The sequence below is a fragment of the Macaca fascicularis genome, chromosome 1 (genome assembly GCF_037993035.2).
Source record: "Macaca fascicularis isolate 582-1 chromosome 1, T2T-MFA8v1.1".
Classification (NCBI taxonomy): Eukaryota; Metazoa; Chordata; class Mammalia; order Primates; family Cercopithecidae; genus Macaca; species Macaca fascicularis.
This window is the reverse complement of record NC_088375.1, coordinates 79,092,890-79,100,302: the sequence shown is the minus strand read 5'-3', so window position 1 is coordinate 79,100,302 and position 7,413 is coordinate 79,092,890. Positions and strand designations below refer to the sequence as shown.

General features: G+C 33.9%; 1 pseudogene; it reads left to right on the top strand.

Annotated features, from left to right (window-relative positions):
* The first annotated feature begins 1,016 nt into the window (after positions 1-1,016).
* LOC102138907 (RNA guanine-N7 methyltransferase-activating subunit-like protein) lies at positions 1,017-1,847 on the top strand (annotated as a pseudogene).
* The last annotated feature ends 5,566 nt before the right edge of the window (positions 1,848-7,413 follow it).

Sequence of the window (7,413 nt, the reverse complement as noted above, 5' to 3'; positions counted from 1 at the left end):
GAAAGAGTTCTTAGGGAAGCTCAAAGAGAACAGAGGAGACAAACACAAGGCCATGTGAGGAAGTTGAAGTCTTTGATATCTACAACTACAGCAAACATTATACATAGCCCAACTCCTAGCCATATTGACATAAAGTCTCACATTAATAAAGGCTTATTTCCTCAGTTCTTATTCTCTGATACATTGTACCTGCTCTTAATAAAAATTATAAGACATGCTAAAAGTGAAAGAAAGAAAAGGAAGGAAGGAAGGAAGGAAGGAAGGAAGGAAGGAAGGAAGGAAGGAAGGAAGGAAGGAAGGAAGGGAGGGAGGGAGGGAGGGAGGGAGGGAGGGAGGGAGGGAATCCAAAAACTAACATAAAGCACAATCTGAGGAGACAAGTATCAGAATAAAACTCAGATATGATACAGCCACTGGAATTACCAGAGAGGGAATTTTTTAATATAGACTTAGGGAGTACAGGTGTAGATGTGTTACATGGATATATTGCATAGTGGATAAGATTTGAGTTTTTAGTGTAACCATCACCTAAATAGTGTACATTTTACCTATTAGGTATTTTCTCATCCTTCACCACCCTCCTGTCTTTCTAGGTCTCCATAGAATGCTACTCAATCATAAAAAAAAATAAAATCGTGTCTTTTATAGCAACATGGATGGAACTGAAGGTCATAATCTAAAGTGAAATAACCCAAAACAGAAAGTCATATATCGCATGCTCTCCTTTATAAGTGGGAGCAAATAGACACAGAGAGTGGAATAGGAGGGAATTTAAAATACCTATCATTAATATGTTAATTAATACCTATGATTAATAAGGCTTTAATGCAAAATGTATATACAAACCAAAAACAAACACAATCAAGTAATCAAGTAACACAAGTAGAGAGAGAAAAAATCTAATGAATCAAAAGAAAATGCTAGAAATTCTGTCCCTCATTAATTGGGGGTGGCTCCTGAGATGTTTGCTCATTTTTTTCTTTTTTTTTTTTTTTTTTGACGTAACAGAAATAAAGAATGCCTTTGATAGGCTCATCAGAAGACTGGACATGGCCAAGAAAAGAAAAAACAAAAACAAAACACCACTGAGCTTGAAGACATGTCAGTAGAAGTTTCCCAAAGCAAAATGTAAAGAGAAAAAGTATGGGAGGTGGTTGTCAGATGCTAGTGGGAGGGACTCCATTACCTTAGAGAGCTGGAGTGGTCTGGACCTCCAGGTGTGGTGGGCCAGAGGCACCTCTCCTGCAACCTCTCATTGTCTCTCTGGTGGGGTTCGGCCCAAGGTGGATTGACACAGACTTTGGTGGATTTTGAACAACCTAAACATTAAGCAATACACCTTCCTCAAATCTTTGGGAATTTCAGAATGACTAACACTTCCAAAGCTGTTCCAACTTTTGAAGAGATGTTGGCTAGTAGATTCACAGAAGGTGACAGGGAGTATCAGCAATACCTGAAACGCCCTCCTGAGTCCCCTCTAATTGTTGAGGAATGGAATAGCAGAGCTGGTTGGAGCCAAATAAATAGAAGCAATCAGTTTCAAGATAACAGACAGTTCAGAAGCAGGGATAGCAGCCAGGGATGGCCAAGTGACAACTGATCTAATCAGTGGCATGGATGATGCTGGGTTAACGTTACTCATAACACAGACAAGAACCTTACTATCTCCACCAATATGGACACTATGGTTACAACCAACAGCCCCCTTATGGTTGCTACTGATAGAAATGTCAGCAGCTTTTAGTAAAACCATTTACTCTGCTACCATGACAGAAGTTTGGGTGTCTTCTGTTGGTCATAGCCTTACATCTGATTTTAGAGACTAGATTATTGATTTTTTGGAACTTGAGATTTCTTTTTTAATAGATCTTACTCATGAGATGCGATTGTTGCTGGAAATACCTAAAATGGTGAATTATACTGCTTGACTTGTACCTCAGATTCTTCTTTGTTTCATGACTTAATAGTGCTTTGAGTTTGGTGTAATTTTCTTATTTGACCTCTAGGAGTTCTTTGTTTTACACAGAAAAAAAAAAAAAAAATTTAATAGAAAATGCTTGCTTTTACTTTGTAAGGTAGAGGAGTATCCATATGCTTACATGTGCTCATCTCTAAAATTCTACAAGTTAATAGAATCAGCTCATGAATGCATAGCTATGCTTACTTGTGATATATTATACATAACATCAGCAGTTGAAAGGTAAAATAGTTTTTAATTTTTTTTTTTTTTTTTTTTTTTGCTTTTATTATGTGACTATGGTACTGTGTGATTCCTTATTCTGTAGATTTGAGGTAACTCCACATTCATTTTGGTCTCTTTTTACAGGGAAACCTGTAAAAAAAAAAAAAAAAAGAAAAAAGAAAGCTGTAAAATAAGCAGGAGACAGAAAAAGAATGGGGAACAAAAAGAAAATATCAGAAAACAAAATATCAAAAAAATCAAAACTGTGATCATGTCAAAGGTATAATAGATACATAATTAGAATACAAGAAGAGGAAGAGAGAGAAAACAAAGAACAATATTCGCAATATTAATGACACAGAATTTTTCAAAATTAATGAGAACACCAAACCATAGTTCCAGGAGACTGGGAGAACATCAAACAGAATAAACACCAAAACACCAACATGTAGACATATTATTTTTAAACTTCAGAAAAACAAAAGCAAAGAAAAAGTATTAAAAGAAGCCAGAGAAAAGAGCACCTGACCTATAGAAGACCAAGAACAAGAATTACAGTGGACTTCTTATCAGAAACCATGCAAGCAAGAAGAGAGTGGAGTGAGGTGCTTATGTGTTGAGAAACAAAAACCACGCATTGAGATTTCTATACCCAGTGAACTTCTCCTTTAAAAATGAAAAAGAAAGACTTTCTTAAACAGACAACTCCAACTCAAATCCAGCAGTGGGCCCTGCAAGAAATATTAACAGTCCTTCAGCGAGAAGAAAAATGATATAGGTCAAACTCAGACTTACAAAAAGAAAAGAACCTTGAGAAAGAGTGAATACACATAAAATAGTCTTCAGTTTTTCTTATTCTTAATTGATCTAAAAGGTAACTCTTTGTTTAGAGTAATAATAGTGATAAGCTATTGAGTGATTGTAACATATGGATAGTTGAAATTAGTGAAAGCAACATTGTAAGAAATAGGAGGAAAAAATAGGAACTACATTGTTTTAAGATATCTGCCCTACAGGTGAAGTGGCATATGATCTTATATTAGTTGTAAATATATATTGCAGACTCTAGGGGATGAAAAGAAATTTAAAGAGAAGAATAATAGTTATGCTAAGAGAGGTGAGAAAATAGAATCATATAAAATCTCAATTAAGACAAGAGAATGTAGAAAGAGAAGGTGTGAGAGGTTGAATTTTGCCTTCCCCTACCCCGCCAAAGTCATATGTTAAAGTTCTCAGAACCTCAGAATGTGACTGTATTTGGAGATATGGCCTTTAGGGAGATAATAATGTAAAATGAGGTCCTTAGAGTGGGTCCTAACCCAATATAATTGGTGTCCTCTTAAGAAGAAGAGATCAAGACACAATCATACACAGAGAGAAGACCACATGAGGACACAGCAAGAAAGCAATGATTTGCAAGCCAAGGAAAGAGGTCTCACAAGAAACCAACCGTGTCAACATCTTGATCTTGGACTTCTATCATCCAGAACTGTAAGAAAATAAATTTATATTATTTAAGCCACCCAGTCTGTGGTATTTTCTTATGGCAGCCCTAGCAAACTAACAGGGGGGAAGAAAGACAATAAGCAAAGAATAAGTGCAGTGATTGCAAAACAGTTGCAAACATGCTAGATAATTAATCCAACTTTATCAATAATCATATTAAATGTGAATAATCTAAATAAACCAATGGTAAAAATAGAGATTGTTGGAGAGGATTTTTTTAAAGGGTCCAACTATATGTTCTCCAGAAGAAACCCACTTTAAAAATACAAAAAGATTAAAAGTAAAGGAGTAGAGAAAAATCTAACATGTTAACGTCAACCAAAAGAAAGCTGGAGTAGCTGTATTAATTTTAGACAAAATAGAGTTCTGAGCAAAAAAAAAAAATTATCAGAGATAAAGATGGGCATTACATAATGATAAAGGAGTCAATTCTCTAATAAGACATAACAACCATTAACATCCATAACAACATCCCTAACATCCCTAACAAAATACATGAAGCAAAAACTGCTAAAACTACAATGAGATATAGAGAAATAGACTATTACAGTTGGAGATTTCAACATCCCTGTTTCAGCAACTGATAGAACAAGCAGGTAGAAAATCAGTAAAAACAAACGAATGAAAAGAAAAACAACAACAAAATTGGCCTGAATAGCACCAGTAATCAACTTGATCTTGTTGACACTTATAAAATATTATATCCACCAATGATAGAATACACATTCTTCACAAGTTCACATGACACACTCACCAAGACAGGCAGTATTCTAAGTCATAAGCCACAGTACCAAATTTAAAAGAATAGATATCACACAATGTCTGTTCTCAGACCGCAGTGGAATTAAACTAGAAGTCAACAACGGAAAGATAGCTGGAAAATCACAAGATATTTGAGGATTAAACAACATACTTCTAAATAACGTGTGTAGAAGAAGTCTGAAGATAATTTTAAAATATTTTAACTAAATGAGAATGAAAACTTACCAAATTTGTGGGATGCAGCAAAAGCAATGTATAGAGGGAAATGCATAGCATTAAATGAATGTATTAAAAAGAAGAGAGATGGAAATTCAATAACTTAGACTTCCATATAAGGGAATTAAAGAAAGAAGAACAATATAAGCCTAAAGTAAAAAGAAGAAAAGAAATAACATATTTAAGCAGAAATAAATAACAATGAAAACTGGAAAATCATAGAGATAATCAAATAAACCAAAATCTGGTTCTTTGGAAAGATTAATAAAATTAATGAACCTTCAGAGAGTCTAACCAATAAAAAAAAAGAGAAGACACAAAAGACCAATTTCAGAAAAGAAAGAGGAGTCATCACAGTGATTTCATGAATGTTACAAAGATTATAAAGAAATACTATGTGCAATTAATTACCTGCTCACAACAAAGACCAATTCCTTGAAAGAAACAAATTTATCAACTCACACCAGGAAAAACAGACCATCTGAATAGGCCTATAACTATTAAAGAAACTGAAACAATAATTAGTAAATTTCTAAAAAATGTAATCACCAGACTCAGATAACTTCACTGGTGAATTATACCAAATATTTAAAAAGTAAGTTATATCAGTATTTCACAATCTCTTCCAAAAAATGGAAGCAAAAGGCATACTTCGTAACTCATCCTATGAGATCAGCTTTACCCTAATACTAAAACCAGATAAAGCCATTACAAGAAATGAAAACTGCAGAACAATATCTATAATGACCACAGATGCAAAAATTCTCATAGCATATTAGCAAACTAAATACAAAAATGTGTAAAAAATATTATACATTACAACCAAGTGGGATTTATTCTAGGTATGCAAGAAAGATTCAACACTCAAAATCAATTAATATAATTCACATCAACATGATACAGAAGAAAATCTAATGATCATATCAACTGATGCAGAAAAAGTATTTGACAAAATTCAACATCCATTTTTGATAAAACCTCTTGATAAACTAGGAATACACAGGAACTTGTTAAACTAGATAAAGAACAGCTACCAAAAAAAACTATATCTAACATTTTACTTAATGTTGAGAAACTAGATGCTTTCCCTCTAAAACTGGGAACTAGGCAAGGATACCCCTTTGTACTGAAGCCACTAGAGAGTGAAAGAAGATTTGAAAAGGAAATAAATTGTATACATATTGGGAAGGAAAGAATAAAACTGTCCTTGTTCACAGGAAACATAATTTTCTATGCAGAAATCGCCTCCCAAGAATCATTTTAAAACTACCAGAACTAATAAACAGTTGTAGGTCATAGTACAAAAGGTTAATACATAAAATTTAATTGCTTTCCTACCTATCAGCAATGAATAATTGCAAATTGGAATTAGAAACACAATACAATTTACAATTACACCAAAAATATGAAGTACTCGGGTATAAACCTAAGAAAAAATATGTAAAATGTAGGTATGAGGAAAACCACAAAACACTGACTAGAGAAACTGAAGAAGAGCTAAATAGAGAGAGAACTTATTTTAATGAATTAAATTTTTTTAAAAAAAAATTTAATTGCAAATTCTATTTTAAATTCAGGGGGTACATGTGCAGGTTTGTTACATGGGTATATATTGCATAATGCTGAGGCTGGGGTACTAATGATCCCGTCATGCAGGTAGTGAGCATAGGACCCAATAGACAGTTTTTCAGCCCTTTCCCTCCTCCTCCTTCCTTCCCACTAAAGTCCCCAGTGACTGTTGCTCTCATCTTTACGTCCATGTGTAACCAATGTTTAGCTTCCACTTAGAAGCGAGAACATGCAGTATTTGGTTTTCTGTTGCCGAGTTAATTTGCTTAGGATAATGACTTCCAGCTGCATCTATGTTGGACAAAGGACATGATTTTATTTTATTTATTTTGTTTATCATTATTATACTTTAAGTTCTAGGGTACATGTGCACAACGTGCAGGTTTGTTACATATGTATACATGTGCCATGTTGGTGTGCTGCACCCTTCAACTTATTATTTTTATGGCTGCATAGTATTCTATGTTGTATATGTACCAAATTTTCTTTATTTAATGCACTGTTAATGGGCACCTAGGTTGATTCCATGTTTTTGCTATTGTGAATAGTGCTGCAATGAACGTACAAACAGATGTGTCTTTTTGGTAGAACGATTTATTTTCCTTTGGGGATATACCCAGAAGTGGGATTCCTGGGGTCAAATGGTAGTTCTGTTCTGAATTTTTTGAGAAATCTCCAAACTGCTTTTCGCGGTGGCTGAAATAATTTACATTTCCACTATCAGTGTATAAATGTTCCCTTTTCTATGCAGCCTCGCCAATATCTGTGGGTTTTTTTATTTTTAAATAACCATTCTGATTGGTGTGAAATGATATCATGTTGTTGTTTTGATTTGCATTTCTCTGATGATTAGTGATGTTGAGTATTTTTTCATACATTTGTTGGCCACTTGGATGTCTTCTTTTGAGAAGTGTCTGTAGAAGTTTTATATCCTGAGACTTTACTTTCCTATCCTTTGCCTGTTTCTTAATGAAATTGTTTGGTTTTTGCTTGTTCAACTGTTTAAGTTCCTTATAGATTCTTAATATTAAACCTTTGTTGGATGCATAGCTTGTAAATATTTTTCCTGTTCTCTAGGTTGTCTGTTTACTCATAGTTTCTTTTGCTGTGCAGAAGCTCCTTAGTTTAATTAGGCACCATTTGTTAATTTTTAATTTTGTTGCAATTGCTTTTGAGGA